A 26,002-nucleotide genomic window follows, 5' to 3' on the forward strand; every position below is an offset into this window, starting at 1 on the left:
TCCTCTCTTTCCATGGTTCATTTTACATATGCATATTTTACTCTAACCATTCAAATCAAAGTTTTCCACTTTTACATCCATCAAAATTTATTTACTCTGTTGGATTTATCTTAACGCTGCCATCGTTTTCAGCTGTATGCAGTTATTTTCTATATATTCAATAAATGTTTTCTCGTCTTCTTTAAATGCATGTTCTTCTTGATCTCTTACTTTATAAAGTCTGCAAGCTCTGCATATTTTGTCAGCTTAAGTTGGAAGGACCTTGCTCACTTTCCATTTTTTGGGCTAACAACACACGGGACACAGTTGTTGCATACATAAACAACCTTTTCTGACACCTAGGAATTAGTTATATCCAACAAAAAGGACTCTAGGTTTTTTTTCATAAAGTAGTTTTAAACATTTTTTTCAATTCATTGTAAATCATTTCCCAATAAACTTTTACCTTTTTACATGTACATCACATGTAAAAAAAAGTTCCCTCTGCTGCTTTACACTTCCAAAACATATCTGATTCTGTTTTTTAAATCTTAGCCAACCTATTCGGAGTTAAGTACCATCTATTAATCATTTTCAGGTAATTCTCTTTCAATGAATAACATGCTATAAATTTCAGGTCACTTTTCCAGAGTTTCTCCTAGAGGTTGAGATCTATATTGTGTCCTATATCTATTGCCCAGTGTGTCATTGAGGCTTTAACAAGTTTGTCTTTTGCTTCCCATTCTAGTAGAAAATTTTACATTTTAGACAAAAGTTTATCCTTATTTTGTAAGAGTTCTTTTTCAAATTGTGAGCTTTGGTCCAGAAATCCATTCTTTCGATCTAATTTAAACATAAAATCTTTTAAAAATTGTTTTAATTGAGGGTTTTCTTGGCTTACAAAAGTACATATGCCGTCTCTTTATTTTCCAATGTCAGAAATCTGATTAGGACTTGCTTCTGAATAGGCATGAATAGGGCCTACTGCTTCTGAGGCTGCTCTCATGTACATGCAGTTTTTACTGTGGCTGCTCAAGAGGTAAGCTGCAGTAAGAAGTGCTTGCTCACAATAGGACTTAGTTGGAGCTTTCTATGTGTGTTGCATAGCAAGCCCTACCTGGGGCTACCCAAGAGGTGATCTGAGTGCTACTTCTTGAGAAAGAAGTTGAATTCAGGCCTCATCCCACTGACCTGCTGGGAGTAAGTCCCCTTGGGATCAGTGGGATTTATTTATGAGTAGGTAGGATTAGGGTCGCTGCTTTTTATTTATTAAATTTATATAGCACCCTCCTTCTGAGGGTCATGGGGAGGCAACCACCCATTGACGTGAGGAATTGCGTTCCAAGGCACTGCACGTTTAAGTGTAATCACATATAATTGAAACACCATTGAGAAAGCCTGCAAACACCCCATTCCTTAATTTTTTGTGATGTTTTTGGGACACTTTGGCATGATGCATGTGTGTGCTGTCATTCACGCACCTATGGAATGCACATAAATGGGGTTGCCTGTATAAAACCACAAAAAAGAAACATAAAATTCTTAGGCCGCAGCCATGTATATGAAGCTTTAATGCTTATTGCAGCACAATCCTACCCATATCTGCTCCGAAGTAAGATGATGCAAGAAGTGCTTTCTTAAGAAAGATGAAGGCTTTTGGCCTTGTCTTACCTGCTGGGAGTAAGCCCCCTTGGATTCAGTAGGGTTTACTTCTGAGTCGGATTACCACCCAACAATTCTGGCATTTGTAGAACCCGAAATACAGTATGAGACAAAATCCCTACTTGGCATAGGCCCATTAAAGTTTATTAATTACTAACTTGGGTTCATTAATTTCAATAGTTGTAGTCTGAGTAGAACTTACTTGAATTCAACCCTGGGAATGAATCTCATTGAGCTCTATGATTTTTAACTACTTAGAAGTAAGTCCAACAATCCAAGAACCTGTGTCAAAATACAATGGCTATCCAGCTCTAAAATAGTGAACTTTAGGTTGTGACTTCTAAATCTGAGTCTTATTGTGAAATAATTGTTAACAGAATTTGAACCAAAATATTTAAAACGCGAAGAAATACACACTATTGCAAATGTGTTGTAAGAATAATCATTGCAAGCCAATCACCGGGAAGAGTTTTTCTCCACTGGCAAAACATTGAGCTATTAGATTTTTGCTGCCTTGGTTATCATTCAAATTGAGCTAGACTTGCTCTTTGCTTTTTATCCATTCCCTAGAGAGGAAGAAATCATTTCCCTAACGGGGTAGGCTAGACTTGTAAATCTTCACAAAAGGACTGGGGAAAGAAAAGCGTACATATACCAAGCAATGGAAGACTACATATGTTGAATCCATATTGTAGGGGTTGCCAGTGCCTGCAGAGGCCTTCCCTAGCTCCGATAGGGTCCCCTCCTTTCCCCCTCAAAGTGCTTAAAAACATTTTCTTGCAGGAAATAGAATAGGCTGTAGTTTGTATTTCAGCACTGTGTGTGTTTATGTGTGTGTGGTGTCCGCAACATTTGCTCTGATTTGCAGGTGTGCCCTTGGGCTCCCAAAAGTTGGTGACACTTGTTACATGTTTTTATATCTATACATTGTTTCATTTCTCTATCCTACAAATATTTGAGTGTGTTTACAATGCCATCAGATTGTTGTTTCAGCCATGGCTTTGTCCCACAATCTGTTTTGCAAGTGACAGGTCTTAGACCTGGCATATACGAGGTGATAACAGAGACATGCTCCTCTGAGTAGGTGTGGTGCCTTCCTCCATCAAGTGGATAACCATAATTTGATAAGGGGAAAGGTATCTGTTATAGAATATGCTTTTTAGGCAAGGAGTAAGCATGTTGCTTACCATTGTAATAACAAAGCATTGGGTTAGACTGGAAACCGTGGTGTCTGTAAAATCCAGATTTTTAAAAAAATAATTATACAGGATGATTTGTTATTCTAGAATTGTACAAAGCAATGTTACTTCAGGCGCTCAAAATAAAATTTGTGGTCAGAGCTTACCCAAAACAAGTTTTTCTGGGCTCACTTAAAGGCAGGGGGACCAGTCCACCCCAAGATTAGACACATTACATTCATTCATGCATTTAACATCCTGTCTAGTTTGGCCCCAGGAGGTGGTGTCATTTTCACTATGCATTGCGGATGAATAGAACAGAGGTCCTCCTTGCAGCATTGTTTGCCCCATCACCTACCACAGAGGTGGGGAACCTGTGTCCCTTCAAATGCTTTTGGACTATAACTCCCATCAGCCCCAGAGAGTATAGCCATCAATGATGGGAGTTGTACTCCAATGACACCTGTAGGGCCAAAGGTTCCCCACCCCTGACGTACCAGGTTACTCCTTAATTGGATGTTTATTGTGAGGAATTATTGTATTTAAAAAACAACAACCTAACAACTGACATTTCACTACCCTTGTCACTAAGCTCTGAAACATATAAAAAGCTTGTTGTCACAACCATTAAAGGTAAAGTAAAAGGACCCCTGACCATTAGGTCGAGACGTGACCGACTCTGGGGTTGTGGCACTCATCTCGCTTTATTGGCCGAGGGAGCCGGCGTACAGCATGACTAAGCCGCTTCTGGCAAACCAGAGCAGCGCACGGAAACGCCGTTTACCTTCCCGCCAGAGTGGTACCTATTTATCTACTTGCACTTTGACGTGCTTTCGAACTGCTAGGTTGGCAGGAGCAGGGACCGAACAACGGGAGCTCACCTCATCACGGGGATTCGAACCACCGACCTTCTGATCAGGAAGTCCTAGGCTCTGTGGTTTAACCCACAACTTATGGTTACCTAAAATAGAGGCCTCGTTTTTAGTCCAATTGAAATGAATCCAACAGTACAATTCTATGAAATTGGGTGAATCTTTGTTAAGGTTCGCATACCGCTTAGACAGGGATGGTAGGATCAATCAGTTTTGGTTCTTTCGGTTTCTTATTTTTCCTACATTCAGTTCTCTACATTTTTGCAGCATTTTTTCCCCTCCTGAAAATATGTCAGTGTTTTATTGTGAATGTCTCTTAATAAACATATTTTTATATGGAAATGTACACATTTTTGCAAGTATTTTCCCATAATATGGTGTATTCTTGTGTGCTATTTTCACTAATCTCATTTTTATGCACATGTTCTCCTAATGGATGCATTTTTGTGAACATTATTTCACTAGAGAACTACATCACAAAATTCGGATGTGTGACTTTCAAAGGATAGCTGTGTTTTGGTTCTCATATAAGTTTTGAAAGTGCGAATTTGGCTGATTTGCCTTTTAATGTGAACTGAATCAAATATCTTCCCTATTCTTAGATCAGTAGTACATTTAAGAATATGAACCTTAGATATATGCAGCCTCACTCTTCCACAGAATGGAATTATTACAGTAACTTTGCATTGAATACAACTCTTGCATAATTCTCAGCACACCCAGCAAGAAGTTTCTAGTTTTAGTTCCTGATCTTTTATGTAAATCTATTATTTTTTATGCTCTTCTTACTAAATAACTTCCTTTTGACACTCTTACTTCACTTCTTGAACATTAGAAACATCCTAATTAAGTAATCAGCCTTATAATCAGGAACTTGCTAATATGTGGCATTCAGATGCTATGGATACTGAAAGCTTTACAAAATGCCTGTTTGTTTCACAAACTGTTGGGAAAGCCAAAAGACAGAACTTTGAAGCACCGCCACCCCCTAAAATTGACTCTGCTGCCATGATAGAGCACAAAGCAGCATGAAGTAAACAAATGAGACATGGTGCAGTAAATTTATGTCAACAAGCACCATTTTGCATCTGTTAAATTTGGTGAGAAAGCACACAAATGGCTCCAGTTGTGTCAATTTATACAACTTTTCACCAGTGGGTATGCCACTAATCTTTGCTTTAGTGACTAAAATACACGGCATCTGCAGTCTAGTTCAACGCCGGCAATTGGCAACATTTCACAATGTACGTCATTTGTCAGGGTACTGACTATATTGCCGTTAATATACAAACCGAACTGTGGGGTGGTTACTGAACTGTCTACATTTAATCTGCCACAGGAAAAATATTCTAACCGTGTCAGGCACACACTTCCCTAGAAGAATATGATACATCACTTTAGGCAAAAATTCAGTGTGTACTTAGTTTAACCCGTGAAATTCTTACATGGGAAGCATGTAGGGATGGGATATGCTTGGTCTAAAATAAAGAAGATTAAGGACGGGACTTAATTTTAGCTTCTTATTCCTCCTTTGCTGAGAAAATCTCACACAAAGCAGAAACAATGAGGCTTCAGGAGTAACACAAAGCATGCCAAAGTATTTTCATTCCCCCAGCTCAACAACATAATTAGTGGCAAGTCAGCAGAAGAAAGAGGAGAGTAGCTGGTTGTCACCAGCTGATCAGTATATTCCTGGGAATCAGATTTCAAAATCTGAAGAAAACGTCTAACATTTACCTTTGAATTGAGATTTGGGGCTAAAATGAAAAAAGTAACAGATCACACCAGTAGCCTGTTCCTCAGTTCCCATATCACATGGATACCTTACTGAATCCAGTTCTTATTTGCTGTCATTGTAGAAACTGGAGGGCTAATTTGTATGCTTTCTAGTTGCTTCTCTGCTGGGTCTGATTAGCATCACCTGGAAATTCCAGCTTTTCTGCATTCAGTCTCATGCGGGAGAAAATCTTCTGGCTTAAATAAGATTAGTGTCACTTTAGTGGACTTTCCCCATGTTTTCTGTGTTACAGAGGTAAACTTTTGAACTTGTCAATTTTAAACTTTCAAAGCTAACCAGATACATACCTAATGGATTCTGACTCTTTTTTACTTAAGGTAGAACTACACATCACGTATGATTCTTCTGGGAGAGACAGGTTTTTAAAAACAAAGCCACAACATAGTCAGTACACCCGCAATTTATTGTAGACTTATTGCCACCCCCTCCTGTGTTTATTTTTTTGCTCTGTGGATGCTTGAGGGCAATGATTCATAGCACTTGGGGCAAGAGCCTAGATATACTGGAGAGCTGGGGTGTTATGTTGCTACTGTCTTTACTTGTTGATCACTCACTCTTGCTACCTGGTCCACTTTGTTGGCCAACATGCTTCTTCCAGACTTCACTGTAGGTTCATTGTAGCCTCACCCCAAATCAGGAATACCGCTTGAATAAAATATTGGGGAGGGGGGGCAAGTAGGCCTCACCCCACATAATTGTTCACATGACATGGCACCCACACCATTTGAATATTTTACACCCACACCTCAAATATTTTAGGGGGGGGGGGACAAAGGAACCTCAACCCCTAGGAGTTCGCTCCTATGCCCAGAATCATAGAATTACATGCAGCTCTACTGATAGACTGCATTTAAAACAGTGATATGAGTTTATGTCACCTGTTGAGAGTTAATGTGAATGAAAAGTCAGGTCTTGAGTTTCTCACTGAGAACAATTTTAGCGTCCTACAAGCATAGACTCTGCAGGTGCATTTTGTTATTGGGATTGCTCGGTTTAGAAGATGAAGGCTAGGTGTGCAAGTTTGCTAAGAAAATAGCCTTTAGTCCACTTTTAGAGGATGGAAAGAGCTTCTACCCAAAAGAAGATGCAATTCCAGCTGTCACCATATTTAAGACTTCAAAGCTGGATTTTTTTTAAAAAAACAACAACAACACCAACACCCCACCCCCCAACATTTGAACTAGAACTGAAAGTGATAGTCTATGTGCTATGCTTATGGAATGCCAAGTGGAAACCCAAGAGATGAACTCACCCAAGAGATGAACTCATCATCAACTTCATCTCAATACCTTATCATTCTTCTTTTCTCTCTCTGTCCTTTTATGGCATAAAATGTTGACGGAACAGCTGCAAGGCTGTTCTAAACATCAAAACTATTGTTGCGATATATAAAAAAATCTATAAAGCCTAACCAAGGTTGCACTTAATTCTGAACCCAGCCATTACAAATCTTGCTGGGGTATGATCAAAACACTTCTACATCTACAAAGCATGTTAATCTTGAACTTTGATTAGGCGGAACTTTGCTATTATTACTGTTCTTTCTCTTATGCACTCAATTTGGGGCTACCCTCAGGCTGCAGCTAGTGCAAAATACTATGGCTGTTGATGGTGACAGATTATCGCTAGCACATAACTCCAGTGCTCAAAAGCTTGCATTGGTTACAGGACCAGGTTCAAGGTTCTTGTATTAATTTACAAGGACCTTAACTTGGGCCCAGGATGCCTATATAGTTATATCCCTGCCCAATCACTGAGGTCAGCGATTTTCCCCGTAGCTTGGGTGCATAGATCATATCCATCGGGAGCCATCCTGCATTCAGAACTGAGGGTCCAGCTTTGTGGAACTCCCTTTCCATTGAGATCAGAAAAGTCCATTCCCTGTTGAAAACCTGGCACCTAATGACGACCTATTTATTTCAGTCTGCAGTTTAAGTGACAAACTTTTTAATTAACTTTATCTGGATGTGTTTTTTAAGTTTATTGTACACTGCTTAGAGGTACTTTCAAATAAGTGGTATATAAAATATCAAAAACAATAATATTGCTAGTTATTAATTACTAAATATGCTTGGGGGTAACATTTTTTTTATTTAAGCTAGACTGCTGCAGCACTGTGGTCAAAAGGTGCTTCAAGTGAGGAGTATTTATCTATTTTGCAGTGCCTTAGGCAGTTTGGAGGACTGAGTTGTTGTAGCCAAATAAAGCCTCCTCTGTGTAGAGATAGCATTGCATATAACTGTTTAAAGGTAAGATGTCATAGTATCAGAGTTATATATTCCAGCCTTCAAGTGTTTGCCACAGATTACGTCAATAAATCAAGGCTTTGGGCTTCCATTGTCTCTAAGTTAGCTGGATGGATTTAAAGTTGAGCAGCTTGCCCAGTATGCACACACAATGCCTCTTTACTATTCCCATACAAATGTCTAATCAATGTAATAAGCTTTCAATGTTGCATCTCTCCATGAAATTTGTGCCTGAGATGTCAGCTCTGAACCATGCAGCTGCACCAGCACAGCAGCTTGAGGGGACTTGCTATTTTTCAGAGGAACTTTGTGAAAGTGGTTGCATAGCCTAGGTCAAGAAGACAAGAGTTTGAACTTTTACCAGGTGCAGCAGAGACAAAACACAATACAGAAGTAAAAGCAAGGGCCTTGCTTTTGTCTTCAGACCAGAGGAAAGCAGATCAAAGGGAAATGGAAAGAATGGGGCTTGCACGCTTTACATTTCCTGTTAGAAGAGACCTTGGGGAACAGTTGAAGTTTTGAGAAAGTCATGATTGTGTGAAGTCTTCTGGAATTATTCACAAGTAAATGGGTTCTATAGGGCCCTTGCATGCTGTAACTAAATTCCTTCCTTTCTAAACTGCTTCCCAGTCTGGAATTTTCCAAAGTACTGATCTATTTATAGATAATAGGTCCACCTAGTTACTGGATGAGATGATAAGAAATGTTTCATTCTTCTAAGAGCATAGTATGAAAGTACATGAAGCAGCAATCTTCCTGAAGCTAAGCAGATCTGGTCTAGTAATCACTGCCAGGTGAGGAAACAGCTAGACAATATAGTTTATACTGTCTCAAGATCCCTGGATAAAAACCATGATCTATAATAAAATAAATAAAAAATAAGGCTCAGAGAGTTATTTGTTCTATTTATTTGTTGCTTTTTTCAGAAAGGTGAATTCAAATTTACTTTTAAAAACAAGAGGAAAAACAACCCCTAAATGCTCACCAATTACATATATAAAAGAGCAGATCCAACAGAACCCCACTAAAAGATAAGGAGAAAATTAAGGTCCGAAGGCCTTAGTGTAGTGATGGCCAAACTTGGCCCTCCAGCTGTTTTGGGACTTAGGTACCTGGCAAAACATTTTTATTCACTAAGAACAAATAGGTTTGGTGGTGGGCATGAGTGGGGAGAGCATTTCACAAACAAGGAGCCACCACTCTTCTCTTATGTCACCACACTCCACACTATTCAGAGGAAGCACACAGAAAAAGGGTTCAGATGACAAGTACAGGATCTGGGCTGGTTCATATGAGAACAGGATGCTGGACTAGATGGGCTATTGGTCTGATCTAGTAGGCTCCTCTTACGTTCTTACGTAAGCAACAGTAGTGGATCCAGAAGCAACCCCAAGCTTTGTACCTGCTCCTTCAGAAGGAGTGTAACCTCACCTAGAGCAGGCCATACCATATCCCACTAGTCGAGGGAACAGCGCCTCAATCTTACAAGGATTAAATTTATACAGTCCCTGAGGCCAGACATCAATCTAGCACATCCACTGCCACGCCTGCAGATGTAAAAAACGGGCCTTCCCATTATCTGTATGTTCTCTGAGCACCTGCAGTTGAGCTAGATTGAGCCAGTGTGCTATCACTCCTAAGCTTGTGATCAAGACTTACAAATTTCTTGTACATCCTCATAGCCCAAATTTTCAGCTGCACTCCACAAGCCTCCTCCTTTCCCTTCCTCTGCTCCAAAAAGGAGGAATTTTGTGATCTAATCAACTGCATCTGGCTGCAATCTATTTGCAAAACAGGACACTCGTTCCAAATTCAGATGGTTGTGACTTCACTTTAAAGGCAAGCTGGAACAAGATGTCCTCAATAAATAAGGTAAACCAACCCGTTTGCCTGGGACTTAAGTGACTTCACTCTAGTACCTCACCCACAATAGGGAACAATGGAACATTACCAATTTCCTTGCCTTCAGGCAAGCATGAAAAATAAGCAGCTTCACTGCTAATGTTTCGTTGTTACCCTGTTTATTTTTAAAGTCCTTACCTATCCTTTTATTTTCACGTTTTGTTTCACTCCTCACAATGACACAAGCCCTTTGTATTTATTTTCCCTATTCATTTTGATATAATATATTCATTAACAAACTCGGTGCTTTTAATAGCTAAAATTCAATCTATTTCCCTTAGTGCCCACTACTCCTTTTATTTCCTTCACCTTTTGTATTGTTCCTTACCATCTGTTCTGTTCTAACAAACCGTATTCTCCTGCCCAAGGCATCTCCTATTTACTGACTCCCCACCAGTTTTGTTTAATTCTTCCCAGTCAACTTCCAAATGCTACTGAGCATTGCATTAATCTTTATTAAAAACAGGAACTGTAGTGAGGCTGTGAAACAAATTGAGAGAAACCACAGACTCTTATTCTTTATGCCAATACTGAAGCAGATCCAGTGGGTGGTAGATATACATTCTTTAAAAACTGCCTAAGAAATGGTTTAAGAGCACAAATCCTTTCAATCTTTTATAAATTCTAAAGTGGGAACCATGTACATACACATCACAAAAAGGATTTTGCAACATTACTAGCTTACATGGCAAAATCATGCAAAAGAAAACCCAAACAACCCCTTTCTGAAGGCAGCTCAGTGGACTCTGATGGGGGATAGCCACTGTGGCACTCTGAGAACAGGATGATGGACTTGATGGGCCATTGGCCTGCTCCAGCAAGCTCTTCTTACATTCTCATGATACTGTAACTACACATTTGAATGTACATTTAGTAGACTTTGTGCATCCAGACTGCAAAATGGGGGAAGGGCCATAACTCAGTGGTAGAGCATTTGCCTTTCAAACAGAAGGTCCCAGGTTCATATCCAGGTAGGGATGGGAGAACTTCCTGAAATCCTGGAGGCCTGCTGCCAGTCAGTGCAGACAGTACTGAGCTAGATGGACCAGTGGTCTGACTCAATATAAGATAGCTTCCTATGTTTCCTATGTTCCAAAATCAGATTGACCTGGGATCTGAAGGATGTTGGCCTTCCCTACTCTGACCAGAAGAAAGAATTGTGGAGAATCTAATCAATGTAGTCTTCTTGCACCACAAGCCAGAGCAGGTCAGGCGATGTCCCAGCCAAAGCTTCCAGGTGAGGTTAGGTGCACTTGCTGCTCTGTGCTACTGGTACACCTGTCCCTAAGGCAGGGCTGGGGAACTTTTGGTCTTCCCGGTGCTGTTGGACTCCCAACTCCTATCATCCCTGACCATTAGTTATGCTTGTTGGGGATGATGGGAGTCCAATAACGTCTGGAGGGCCACATGAGCCCCAGCCTTCCCCTAAGGTTACTAAGTTTTCACCACACCCCAACCTCAACTGCAGAGGGGATGGGCCTGACAGGTGCTACCCATGCACTCACGTGGATAGGTGAATATTGGGGACTTTCTGTACATGACACCCAAATTGCGGGATACCCTAAATTATGGACTGCCATCTGGCCTCACAATGGCTTGCTTTGCAGCTAGCAGCAAGACATCATTCCTACATGTAGTATCTCAATTCATGGTGCAGGAATGAAGACACATGTCTCTTTCCTCCCCAACATCCCCACATGTAGCTGCTTCACCCATGGTGAGCGGAAAGGTCTTAAGGGGGATCCTTAGCATGTTGTGAACCTTTTTGCAGGCAGGAATCCTGCAATATTGGGATTTCTGATCACAGGGAGGCTTGTAACCATGTTCAGGAGAATATATGACATTCCTATTCAATGTGTAAAGGGTCAGGCTAGGAGCAGGGCTTGTGTTCATGGCCCTATGGGGTAGCCTGTTCAGGAATAACACCCAAGCAAGGTTATTGTATTGCGTGTTTCAGCTGGTGTTTGAGCCATGTGTGAACTTACTTTGTATCTGGTTGCTTCCTTGTGAAGTCTGCATCTGTTGTGGGGTTTTGTTGTTGTTGTTGGAAGTAAAGTGACGGTGCTTGCAAAAAGCTACCTCAGCTACTGGAGGGAAGGTAGACAAAAAGGCAACCTGTTCTTTCTTCACTATTTATTTCTGTACTCCACTGCTATATACACACCAAACACCCCCATCTTCGTTCTGTTGTTTTCAACTATTGTCTTAGGATTGTTTCTGCTTCTTTGTGATCAGCTGCTGAAAGGTAGGGATGCTGGGGAAGAGATGCAGTTCACACTTGACGGCCACCCTACTGAATTTGCACTTTCCAAACCAATGCATTAACTGAAGCACACACACCCTTCAAAATTCACTCTTCTCCAAATTTTGCAGCCAAGCAATGCATACAGAAATGCATCTGTGGGGGGTAAAGAGTACATTAAAATCAAAACAATTAATGAAGTTCAGAAGGCGGTTTACTGCATTCTGGTTCCTTTGAAAACAGATTAGACAAATATATGGAGAATACAGTGATCAATAGCTGCAACTCCATGATGGCTTTGAATTCCAGCTGCTCGGAATTGCAAGCACAGACAAGTGCTGTTGCACTTGGGTCCTTCATAGGCATTGAGCTGGCCACTGTCAGAACAGCATGCTGAACTAGATAGGCTTTTGATCTGATCCTGCAGTAAAACAAAAATTCTTACACAGGTATGTTCAGAGGCAAACACATGACTATATCTGCACTGCACTGATCTTCTGTTGCAGAATCTGCATTTAGATATATTCTTAATGCAATTCCTACATGCATTTTTCATTCCAGTATTTCCGCTCACATAATTTCTCCATATGCGCAGCGTTGCAGCAAACATAGTATATATACATTGAAAAACCAATAGCACCAATACAAATATTATGAAAGAGATTCATTTGCCTTTTAGCCCTGTTCGTTTTCTTTGAAATGACCTGTCCTAGATTTTTAGATTAAAAATAACAAGTATGTAATTCATAAATACCACATGAATTTGATACAAAAAAATTTAAAACCTTACCTACGGTACTTCAGTACCTGACTTGTATATTTATGTGACTATTGTTAGAAGTGACTAATTGGGTTTGATTAGCTTCATCATTAATATTCTGTCCATAATTTAACATGCTTCAATAAAATACCCTAAAGCAGTATAATGATTAGATTTCAGGAATATGTGTTTTGCAATTAAGTTGCTCTTGATTTTGATATGCAGATTAAGAAATGGTGGTCTCGTCTAAAAAAAAAATACTGCCCTTATTAACTCAGCAGTATACTCTGAAGATTAGGTAAGAAATCCAAGATTTTCTCTTTGTATATACTAGTTAAAATGTATTTCAATCAAGCATATGTGAGCAAATCAGATTTGATTAGTTAAGTTCACAGTCATTCTATCTAAATGAATAATGTGTCACCTAACATTGCAAAAAATTGATTAATAGTTTATCAGTTAATTAAAAATGTGGTTTAATTTTTCTTTTCTTTCTTTTTTTTAGGATAATGCAAGGTAGATAGTCCTTGCGTTCATCACAAATGCAAATAGCTTTATCTTGAATCTATTGTTCTTCTTCATTCCATAGCCAACTGGCAGAGAAATAAAGATCTGAGAGTGATCTCTGTAAGAGCAAAGTAGTAAAACTTTTGTTTGCTTACACATATGGCTGCCAGTTGTCTTAAGTTCAAGAGGAAGAGACAAAGGTTTTTCATCTATGTCTGGAGCCGACAAAAATTGCTCTTCCTTTCCCCTTGTCTCTTCTTTTGGCCCAGCTCTGGTGACCTTTGAACATTGTCCTGACCACATGGGAAGCACTCGTCTGTGAGCCAGCACGATGGGGTAGGGGGCTGCATCTGAATGATGCAGGCCACCTAGTCAAGGCTGATCATATAGAATGGGGACCTGGTGAACACATGCAATCAGCTTCATCCACATGCTTGAGTCATTGAAGTTGCATCATGCCACAGCTGGAAGAGCCCAGCTGTTAGTGGTGCATAGGAACCAACTAGATCCGGGGGTGAGGGTGATCCACGTGGGTGGGACTGATTTCTTGTGTGCTTCCCAGGTGCCTATTCCTCTGGGAGACACCGCACATGATCAGCCCTGTGGTTTGGGTTTGGGTTTGCTCAAGGACAAGTGGTTCCCATGTATTCAGGGAAATGTTGAAAAGTCAGCAAAGCCCGGCCGCCAAAAAACACAGGATAAGGGGAAGACTCCTCGGGAATCACAGTCTCCTCACAAATATGGTCCTCTTTGACATCAGCTACCAGTTTGCTCGTGTATCACTTGTTGCCTAGCATGTATGTGCGGCCTTGGTGATTGTGTTACCTTCAAACCAGGAGTTGTGGCTTGTTGCTCCCTAACAAATCATGATTGCTCACCAACTTGTAGCCATGGTTTGTGGTTGACTTGTTACAGAGAATGAACCATGATAAGCTTGTGGTCGGGGGAAGAACTAAGTGGGAGTAATACTGTAGTGTGCACAAGTACACAGCTCATTCCTGATACATCATGATGAGCTGCCAAGTCTAGCTTACAATCATGTAAGAAAGTGGTCAGTGTCTGCAGAAATGGAAACAGCTGGGAGTTGCAGCTGAGTCTTATAAAAAGTCACAGCTAGGAGGTTCCTTCAGAACTCTGAAGGCAGTTATGGTCAAAAATTTGGTGCGTCTCCTGCCCCTCACACTCCGTTCTAAATCATTGTTGTGGTGCCCAGTGCAGCCAAACTGGTTGCACTACCCAAAAATTGTTTTTCTGAGGGATCTCTGAAATTTCATCACATATAAAACAGGAGAATGCATAACAATATCATTTTTTAGCAAAACTGTTTATTAATTTTTGTATCTTTTGTACATTCTTATTCTATACTTCAACCCATAAGGGTTTCCAGAGCTTCTAACAATTCATTAAAAAATGGTCAGTTAAAATCTAAGCAAGTATAGACATAATAAAGTTAAGAAACTACCGAACAGCAAAAATAATTACCACAACCCAATAAAATCAGGTCCAAATAAATATAAAACAGTTGTTTAAAAGCTATGAAAAGCTAGAAATGAAACGTGCTGAGCTGTGATAGCGAATCCCATAGCTTTGGCAAACGTGTTGCTTCCAAAGTTATGTAGCCCTGAACCCAAAATACGTTCCAGTAATAAAGAGTAATTTAGCACATGGCCTACATCTGGACAATGTGGAGCTATCCAATGTTTAGTGAAAGGTCTTTCCAAAAACTGGGTAAGTATTTTTGGCTGATGAGCACTGTCGCTCAGATACGATAACTGGCATTTCTTTTTAGCGCAACTTGAGAATTGGATCATTCTTTTTGGTAGGTTTATGAACTGTACATCTATATTTGCATGCACACACATGGAAGCAATCGTGCAGTTTTCCAAATTGTTTTCTTCTTCTAAAGGTGTTTTATGAGCAAACGCTAATATTTTTCATGTGGTTGGATTCTGTTTTTGCTGCTTCCATGAAATACCACCCAACCGTTTTTGTTTGTTTGTTTGTTTTTTGGTAGATCTATATTTTACATTTGACTCACTGTTGAAACAATACAAAGTGATCAGTGGTCACCTGCAGAGCCCAAGCCTCCTTGGGTCAGCTCAACCCAAATGAACCCAGGGCTCATCTTCTACTCAGTAATATCATAGTTGCATTGAACTGTAAACTGGGTGTATGCTATACACTCTAAAAGAAATCCAGAGTGATCCATTGTCCGTCCTGCACAGTTAGCCTTGTAAACCTATTCTGTCCAATCCTATCTAGCTTCTGATGAAAATACATGCACAAAATTAGACCTTTATCTTCAGCCAAGCTAGACCAATTTGGGTCAGCAAGAAGTGCAGCTCAAAATGGTTCCTTAATCTATGTTGATTGTCTCCAGCCAGGTCCTATCCAGAGTAGATCTATTGGAATTAATGGACCTAAGTTATCATTATTATAATTAATATATTAATCACATTTTACAATACTTTACCAAGGTGATTGACACGTAAGACAATTAAAAACACAAAAACTACAAATACATTTAAAACAAGATGAAAATCCTACCAAAAGGACGCTCATGGTAAAGACCCATTTATCCAGTTGGAAAAACCTGTTGGAACAAAACAAAACAAATATTCAGCTGCTAGTTACGTGCATTAATTTCCATGGATCTACTTTGAGTGGACTAACATTGGACACAGCCCATCTTTTTTCTCACTATTCTAGAGAAATTGCACTCTCCTCTTGCCTTCAGTTGTAGGAAATTATAGCAAATCCTTTTTTGTGCATGCACACACACATCGGTGATAGATCTGGCAAGATTTCCAGTTGATTTCAATCTTAACTGTGAGTGTCCAGCACTTTGAAAATGCAGGGCCCCTAATGACTTAGCTCTAGATGTGTATACCTGCGACAGATAGCAACTAATTGCTCATGGATAATGATGTAATAGGTTTCCCATCCAACATTAATATGTAGCTATATTAATATATCACAACCTGGTAATGTGGTATGACTAGGATCTATATCAAATGATTATGTCAATGGGCCATTAAGCAAATAGTATATTAAACCCAGAGTACAGCATGAGCCTCTGAATAGAAGTGTACGTCGAGAACTTAAGTGAGACTCTAAAAAACACAGGCATTAACATGCAGATGGAAAGAGGGTCACATGATTGTTTTTGCAAGTCCTACAGACAATTGAGTTTGCTTTCTGTCTGTATCCCATCCAAATTTTAGAATGCCATGAGGGTGGGAAGGGGGGGTTGATTGGGCATGATTCCTGCCTGGTACATTGTGATGTGTAATTATTGGTATAGAAACAGATCTAAGATCACCACGTCCTGGTCCCGTTTAATAACCGCCTCTTTCAGCGGGTCTGGGAAGGCTCCCTCATGGAGGGAAGCATTCACCACCCCACGAAGCCCATCGCCCAGTCCTTCCCGGCTAGCTTTTATAAGCCAGGATGGGCAAGGATCCAGGAGACAGGTGGTTGGCTTCACTCATCCAAGCAGCCTGTCCACATCCTCGGAGGTAACAGATTGGAACTGATCCCACACAACTTGACTAGACAGGACTCTAGCACTCTCCCTGGGCAGCAGAGCACAGCTCTCCTGTGTGAGTGTCTGAGGGCCCTGCTCCTTCCTGCCACTTACCACCTGGCCCAGGGCAGGGCCTGACGGGCCTCACTAGGACAGTTGCTGTTACTGCTGGAGGGGTGCAGAATGCTTTTAAAATGAAATAACTGACCTTAAGTTAGTTGTGCCCGTTAACTTCAATGGACCTGCTCTGAGTAGGCTTAGCATTGGACACCACCCAAAATAACCATCGTTTTTTAAAAGTCTGGGAGAATAAAAATGCCTTCACCTGGTGCTGAATGCAGGTGTCAGGCAAGCTTCTTTGGGGACAGCATTCCTTCACTAGGGTGCCACTACTCAGAAGTAAGCACAGGAACTAAAACAAAAGAAACTGCTGCATACAGAGTCAGATCTTTGTTTGATCTAGCCCAATATTGTCTACACTGACTGGCAGTTGTTCTCCAGTATTTCAGACAGAAGTCTTTCCCATCACTACCTGGAGACACCGGGGGTTGAACCAGGTACCTTATGCATGAAAAGCAGACGTTCTACCACTAACCTGTGGACCTGCCCTGGAGCATTCTCTCTCCTCCTAAACATACATTGCAGGGAGTTGAGCTAGATAACCCTTTGGGTCCCTTCCAACTCTACAATTCTATGATTCTATTATTCAAATCAGGTTGCGTCTTTCTTGTAGCCTTTTTAACTTGATGTGTTGACTTCTCCATAATTAATCCGAGGCCCAGACATCATGGTCAGATGTGATTTCACATGGCTGAACTTTGCTTCATTTGAATCTTTTCCCTATGCATCATTAGAAGTTATAACTGTAATAGGATGACGATATTACTGCAATACTAATATTGTGCTGTCCGTTCCTGCTCCGAGCAGTGGTCTTAATGGGCATTGGAAGCAGTCATTGTAAAGATGGCATGTGACGTACCTGTGCGTTTGAAATCTATTGCCTTTTAGAAAGAAGATGAATAGAGGAAAAGCAGCAGGTCCAGATGGCTTGACCAACTGTACTCACTGCATAAGCTGGGAGGGGAAATGAGTTAATTAGCAAGCCACTCAGGCCTTGGTTTTTCAAAACTATCATTCAACATAGTGGGCTTAATTTGAGGCAGGGCTGAGCCCTGGAACCCGTTTTAATTAATGTCAGGGCCCCATCACAGAGCAAGTGATGAGATGATAAAGTGTCCCAAAGCACATGTAGAGCTAGTTAATTATATGTACACTCATAACTCATGAGTTGTATCATGCACCAAAGAGCGAACACAGATTAATCACCGTCAACAGAACTTTTATACTATCCTATGTGTCATCTGCAATGCAATGGGTTGGACCCAGACTAAGTTAACTGGAACTGGTTCCTATGCTGTCATGGATGCTTTAGTTGAGATTCCTGCATTGCAGGGGGTTGGACTAGATGACCCTTGGGATCCCTTCCAACTCTAGAATACTCTTGATTCCATGATTCTATGAAATCAATGGAACTTGGTAACATTGGAAGTTGTCTTCTGCCAAGTCAAACCATTGGTGTATTGTCAACACTGACTGGCAGTAACTCTTCGGGGTTCCCAGCCCTACCTGGAGATGCTGGTGGTTGAGCCTGAGACCTTTTGAACGTAAGGCCACTGAGTTATGGTAACTCCCCCTTAACTTAAGTCATGATTAATTTGTCACATTGATTTCAATGGGACCTAAGTTCCACTTAGTTGGGATCCAATTCAATGGGTTGAATTCAAATGTGTGGCTGTTTTGGCATGTGGAACAGATCTGAAATCTTATGGAAAGACTGTTTTGCATCTTATCCTAGAGAGCTATCCAAGGAAAGCAAATCTAAACCCAAAAGAGAAGTATGAGAACGATTATCATCCTCTATCCTATTACTGCTGTGCATAAACTCTTGAATGAGGCTTTGAAGAGCAGCATCAGTGACTGATTTTCCTCTACTCGCCATTATTTGCATCCAGGCGAATGCTTTTTCAATGGAGCCAGTTGTGGACAGTTTTGGTCTCCTCATCCCAAACAGAATGTTGCAGAGCTGGAAAAGGTTCAGAAAGGACAACCAGAGTGATCAAAGGGCTACTGCAACTCCCCTATTGGGGGCTTTTTTTCCTAAACTAATTCTTTGAACGATTGACAGAGATGCTGTTCAACCAAACTCTACATTGATTTGAATCAGAGTTGCACAATCTGAACACTTTCAGAAACCGAGCTGTGAAACTTTCATAGTCAATTAGCTTTTGTATCTTAGGATAGAAGGTAGGAAAAGCAGAAAGCTTCTTGAAGCTAAGCAGGTCTGGACCTAGCCAGTGCCTGGATGGGAGGCCATATGTGAACCAGCTTGAGCTGGATGATGTAGCAATAAAATCCACCCATCCATCCATCCTGAATCCCAAAGCTGAACTCAGATGAACTTCAGAATCCAATGCCTGAGGGACGGTTCACACACACACATTTTTCCTTGATAACTGCAGTGTGTTTGAATGAGCCACCAAAGAGTGAACAAATCTGATATAACATTTGTACCACTTCACACCGCTTTTCATTGGAGTCCGCTCATGGGTTCGGGTAAGGTTTCAAAGCAGACAACAAGAATCACTGCCTGCCAGTTTTCTTTCAAAGAGTGGAGAAGGGGGTGAGGAAATGAAGCAACTCATCTTATTGCAGAGTATGATTAAAAATGGCATAAATAAATATTTCTGCAAGAATAAAGTCTCCAGTTAGTTAGAAGATAAGGTCAGGATCCAAAGAACAAAGCAAGTAATTCCATATTTCCCAAAGGGGCTTTGGACTTGTGTTCCTCAAACAGCAGACTCCCTCAACTACAAACCCCAGGCTGAATTATTTCATTTCTATGCTATCCTTCCTCTAAGGCAGTGGTGAGAACCTCAGGTCCAAGGATTAAATACTACTGTACAGCCAAATACTCTCCCCCAGAGCACACCCCTCAGTACCCCTGCTTCACACCCCAGCTAGTTTTGCCTTGCTGCACTGTTTCTGAACTCTGATAGTGTCTATTGCTTGTCTGGACTGAAGACAGGTGTGTGAGACTGGGCTGAAGACAGAGAGGTGTGTGAGAACGTGTGTAGACATTCGCCTACTGTACAAAGGGTTTTAAAAAAATTAAAATGCAGGGAACTAGAGAACTGAATTCCACCCAATGCCTACTTTCGACCACAGTAACTTAGCTCAACACTCTGACCACTACACCATGCTGTCAAAGTGCTTTTGTAATGGAAGGTTTCAAAAGCAGTTTATGGTATAGCCAGGCACAAGGTAAGTTTGAACCAGTTGTTCCCAACGTGGGTGGTGCTGCCCCCTTTCAGGGCTGGGAGAATTACTCAGGGTGGCGCTATGGGACAAGGGGGAAGCAGGGGGTGCTGGCATCACTAGATCAAGTTCATCCATTTTGCTGAATTGGTTTTAATTGAATTTTGAATAAATGCGCAATTCATTGTTACTGTTTTGAATTGTACTGTGTTGTTACCTTCCTTAGTGGGTTATGCTAACCATTGTTCTGAATGTTGGTTTTTTTATAGGGTAGGCGGCACCGGGGATGAGCTTATGGAACCAAGTGGGTGGTGGCCCCCAAAAGTTTGGAAACCACTGGTTTAAATCATTCTATTAGAAGATCCAGGAGCTTTTGAGTGTGTCTAAAGTTGCTCTATGGATCCTGGCCAGAATGAACGAAATTCCTATTAAAAGATGAAATCAGAACAGGAAAAAGAAAAGGGAGCACTAAACTCAAAAGCGAGGAGGCAGGATGCCAGGTAATTCTAGAAAACGATATAAACTTCTTTGGAACAATAGAAATTGGAACGTTTCTCTCATCTCCAAGAATGTTCATACACTGATAATATATACAATCTAGGATATATATATGTATATATATATGTAATTTTCATAGATACCTGTTCAAGGAGAACCCTTCCACAAGCATTGCAACTTGCCATTTCCTTCATGACACCAGGAGAAATTCATAAATCTGGAACATTTGGGACAAAACCATCTGCCTCAGAGACCACCCGCCCTACATCAGCACTTCAGTTGCAAGAGATATAATTTCTCATGGAATACAATCCAGACCTCAAGCCACGAACGGCATCTGGCTATGATAAAGCTTTTATCCACCTAAGGGTATATGGACGATGCTCAAACCTCCCAGATAAAGCTGGAGACTTGGGTTAAACAAAACCAACGGCAGCTGCTTCATACCAAGCTAGATTTTCTTTTGGTCCATCTAGCCTGGTATTGTCTACTCTGACAGACAGTGGCTCTCCAGGCAGGAGATACCAGACCCTGAGCCTAGATGTCATACTGCAGGGGGGTCCCCCAGGGACTAGCACCCCACAGCTCATCCACACTGTTCCTTGGAGAGCATGCTTCCTGCCCCTCCATTAGTTGTCCATCACGACTTTCTCTGCATCGTTGCCTTCCCACACTTTCCCCTCCCACAATCCGGATTTTCTCATACCCTCTCCTTTTCTGCATTATCAAGACTTTTCTCTCTGGACTCCTTACTTAACTGACTGCTAACACCTGGTTGTTAAAGATCTGCACAGGAGACTCTCTTGGGAGACAGAGGCCTAAGAGACGGTAGTCTCTGTGGCAGTCCCTAAATTCCCTCCCCACTGAGGTGTGTCCAGTTAGCTTTATTGTACAGCTTTTGCCATAAGCTGAAGACACACCTCTTTACCTCAGCCTCTGACAAGTTTGTTTTGTGGGATCCACCTCTTCTGTGTTCTGTTCCATTTGGAAGAGTTGGACACATCTTATCATTGTAATGGTTTCGTCTGTTTTTATAGCTGTATTTTTCATGATTGTAACTCTCCTTTGGGTGGGCCTGGGGGAAAAAAAACCCTTAGAAAGAAATAAAAACAGGGTTAGTTTAGGGAAATATTTCAGCAGGGTGATAATAAACAACCTTTGCATTTTCGTATGTTAGAAGCATAAGAATAAATAAACGTGCCAAACATTAATAGTAGAAGACTGACAGCTTCTTAGAAAGCAGTGGATAAAAAAAACCTGATCTTAACAATAGAAGACCTAAGAATGCTTAGGATAGGGATTTGCAACACAAAGAACTCGAAGGGAAAGGATCTTGCAAAAAATGGAGGTGTCAAGACTTTCTTTGTGATACTTTCATAAAGAAAGACCCAGTTTTGCAAATAAAAAAAAACAAGGTTCTTTAGGATTCAGCTTACTAAATTCTTCTGTGCCATTTATGGACCATTTCTGCATGTAATACAGGAAATTAGGGCCATAAAAATGACATATGCCCCAAATTAGTCTGTTTTCATACTCACAAACTCCCCAAGCAGCTGTATTTAACTTTGACCCAAACATTCACCTCGGGGTGATTTCCTTGGAGGAGCTGGAATCAGATGGAAAAGCGCTCATGATTCTCTGGAGAATATTTTACGTGGTTACCCAAACTGTTTCTTTTCTTCCCAAAAATATAGGTTCCCCTCTGCGCTGTTCAGTGACCCTTATAGACAGCACCCACAAAGGGAGTCTCAGTGCCATTTCATACGATCATTTGGCGCTTCTTAAATGCATCTGGTAAAAGCATAGGTCATATAACATTATTTCCTTTGACCCTCCAATTATCAGTGGCTTAATTGACACCTCCCCTCCACACACAACATGCTTCATAAACTATGAGATAGCCTTACCCCACATAGGCCTGCTTGACCACCTCAGTCTGTGGAACTGGCACTGATACAAGGTGCCACATTATACCCATTCCACATTGGTAATAAATCTGTCTTTTAGTGTGGCAGCACCTACACTTTGGAACTCCCTGCCCATGGACATCAGGAAAGCACCTTCCCTTTTTGTTTAGACAAGCCTTTCGAAAGTTGGTGTGAGTTTCAATGTGTTTTTTATTTTTTTGTTATGTTAACTTTTGAAAGTCTTAAAATTATTGTTGTTGAATTTTCTTACTGTTTTACCTTTTTGTAAACCACTTTTAGCGTTGTTGGTTTTTTTTACAATCAAGCTATGTATAATTTTTATGAAACAACAATAATTATAGATAAATGAACTCATAGAGCTGATGCTGATCAGTGTAGTCGAGAGAGAGCTAGATAATGATAATTTTAATGATAATTTATTATTTATACCCCACCCATCTGGCTGGGTTTCCCCAGCCACTCTGGGTGGCTTCCAACAAAGTATCAAAATACAGTGGTCTCTCAAACATTAAATGCTTCCCTAAACAGGGCTGCCTTCAGATGTCTTAAAAGTCTGGTAGTTGTTGTTCTCTTTGACATCTGGTGGGAGGGCGTTCCACAGGGCAGGCGCCACTACCAAGAAGGCCCTCTGCCTGATTCCCTGTAACTTGGCTTCTCTCAGCGAGGGAACCGCCAGAAGGTCCTCGGCACTGGACCTCAGCATCTGGGCAGAATGATGGGGGTGGAGACACTCCTTCAGGTATACTGGACTGAGGCCATTTAGGGCTTTAAAGGTCAGCACCAACACTTTGAATTGTGCTCGGAAACATACTGGGAGCCAATGTACATTTTTCAAGACCGGTGTTATGTGGTCTTGGTGGCTGCTCCCAGTCATCAGTCTAGCTGCTGCATTCTGGATTAGTTGTAGTTTCCGGGTCACCTTCAAAGGTAGCCCCACTTAGATCGCATTACAGTAGTCCAAGCGAGAGATAACCAGAGCATGCAATGCATCACTCTGGCGAGACAGTCCGCGGGCAGATAGGGTCTCAGCCTGTGTACCAGATGGAGCTGGTAAACAGCTGCCCTGGACACAGAATTGACCTGTGCCTCCATGGGCAGCTGTGAGTCCAAAATGACTCCCAGGCTGCGAACCTGGTCCTTTGGGGGAACAGTTACCCCATTCAGGACCAGGGAATCCTCCACACCTGCCCGCCTCCTGTCCCCCCAAAACAATACTTCTGTCTTGTCAGGATTCAACCTCAAACTGCTAGCCACCATCCATCTTCCAACCGCCTCCAGATACTCACACACTCACTGCCTTCACTGGTTCTGATTTGAAAGAGAGGTAGAACTGGGTATCACCGCATATTGATGAACACCCAGCCCAAACCCCCTGATGATCTCTTCAAGTGGCTGCATGCAGATGTTGAAAAGCATGGGGGAGAGGACAGAACCCTGAGGCACCCCACAAGTGAGAGCCCAGGGGTCTGAACACTCATCCCCCACCACCACTTTCTGAACACGGCCCAGGAGGAAGGAGCAGAACCACTGTGTAACAGTGCCCCCAGCTCCCAGCACTTCAAGACGGTCCAGAAGGATGTTATGGTTGATGGTATCAAAGGCCGCTGAGAGATCCAGCAGAACTAGGAAACAGCTCTCACCTTTGTTCCTAGCCCGCCAGAGATCATCGACCAGAGCGACCAAGGGAGTTTCAGTCCCATGATGAGGCCTGAATCCCGATTGGAAGGGATCCAAGTGGTCTGCTTCTTCCAGGCATGCCTGGAGTTGTTCAGCAACCACTCGCTCAGTCACCTTGCCCAACAATGCAAGATTTGAGAATGGGCAATAGTTGGCCATATGGGCCAGGTCTAAATATATATTTTTAAGAAGCGGTTTAATGACCGCCTCTTTCAGAAGATGTACCAATGGTCTGTAATATCCAAATGCAGTCATCCGCTTTCTAAACACCATATTACGATAAGCTCTAATTTTTACTTTCCTACAGGGCAGCAGCTCATGTATCATTGGGTTTCAGTAAAACAACCCCAGGAATCTTTGGAATCCTCTCCCATTTTTGCCATCTAAATAAAAATATAGCAGAGCTAAGAGGGAGATGTTAGTGGCTTAATACGGATGTTGCCATTTAACTCTCTTCGATGTGGTGTCGATGTCAAACCTTTACCACACAGTGTATAAAGTACAGCAGGGAAAACTGAGAGAGCTGGATAAGATAGAAGAAGAAAAAAACCTAGATTTTCCTAAACCAAAGCAAGCAGAACCTGTTTGCCAATCAATTTGCTGAACCCAGCAGAGATCAAACCGTTTGATCTCCAGTTGAGAAGACCTGGGTATAATAGCAGACACTGAATGCCATGGCTAATTCCAGACCAAAGGGGGAAAGGGATAAGAGGAAATTTATGTGTAAGCTCTTGAAGTAATGAGACAAAAGTAATGTTGATTGGCCTCATTTATTGCAGTTCAAATGCTGGTTATTGTAGCTGAAATAGCGAGCAATGGCCATTCATATCACCAAGAAATTGGAGCTACCTCAAGGAGATGAGCTCAAGTGAATGGAGAGGTCTTCAGGGCTCTGGGTAGCCAATTTCACAGATACTGGTTTGTGGGTAGGAACAATGGCGGAAGCGGATAGAGAAAAGTTGTTTCTCCCTCTCTCTTAACACTAGAACTCGTGCAATGAACCTGAATGTTGGAAGAGCTATGGTATCACAGCAATTTCCCAGACCATCACTGAGTACTAAAGCCAGGCTGATCCACTTTCTTGTAGCGCCTATATTTTGAAGGATAGAACAATTCTTCCTTAGCAACATTCAGTAGAGCTAGGCATGAGACCAGAAGGGCTGGAACATTCTGGTGTTCTTATGATTAGCTTAGAATGCATGCAGGATTGTAAAGGAGAAGGTATTCATTTGTGTATTAGCACTTTGAGTTGGGCTCGGAAGCAAACAGGCAGCTTGTGGATTTCTTTCCCCCGAACATTGGCGAGATATGATCCAAATATGCTGCGCCAGCCAAAATCTTGGCAGCCATAATCTGGACCAGCTGATACTTCCGAACCATCTTTGAAGGCAGTCCAGCATGTAAACTATTGCACCCATCCAATCGGGAGGTTACCAGCAGAGCACGGAGGACTCTGGCCAGACTGCCTCTGCCCAGGAGTGGCTGCAGCTGTGGCAAAGCGGCTGAAGCTGGTAAGAGGCACTCGGTGCCCATGGAGGCAACTTCAGCCTCTGGTGATGAAGCTGGATGCAAGAGAACTTGTTACTCCCACCAGCTCTTAATAATCAGCTAAGTCTGTGCTTTTGCACACTCCTGCTCTGCACAGTTCAGCAAGCATTCAGATGACGTGCAAAATCGCATTCTGCACTTCTCAGTAAAACCATCCTGTCATATTCTAAGCTCAAATGTAAAACTAGCTGGCCTATCCCCAGGACAAGTACTGTAATGCGGTTTGACCCTTAGGCTCTAAGCACGTGGCCCAAATTAAAGGAAGATGTATGCTTGTCCACAAGATGGCAGTAGAATCTTTGAAATCTGCTTTCTGAGACATCAATAGGTACCTGGTGCCTTTTAAAGAGGGACAGCAGCTTTT

At 41.6% G+C, this 26,002-nt stretch overlaps 1 long non-coding RNA gene across 2 annotated transcripts; it reads left to right on the forward strand.

The window, feature by feature from the left end:
- Positions 1-911: 911 nt before the first annotated feature.
- On the forward strand, positions 912-13,302 carry LOC310682784. Of its 2 annotated transcripts, XR_014514151.1 has the most exons (3): positions 912-1,018; positions 12,865-12,937; positions 13,145-13,302. It is a non-coding gene; the product is annotated as an uncharacterized lncRNA (long non-coding RNA). The 2 variants fall into 2 exon arrangements; XR_014514152.1 differs by lacking the exon at positions 912-1,018 and having other exon boundaries at positions 6,761-12,937.
- Positions 13,303-26,002: the final 12,700 nt, after the last annotated feature.

This window comes from Podarcis tiliguerta (genome assembly GCF_965153285.1).
Source record: "Podarcis tiliguerta genome assembly, chromosome: 8".
Classification (NCBI taxonomy): Eukaryota; Metazoa; Chordata; class Lepidosauria; order Squamata; family Lacertidae; genus Podarcis; species Podarcis tiliguerta.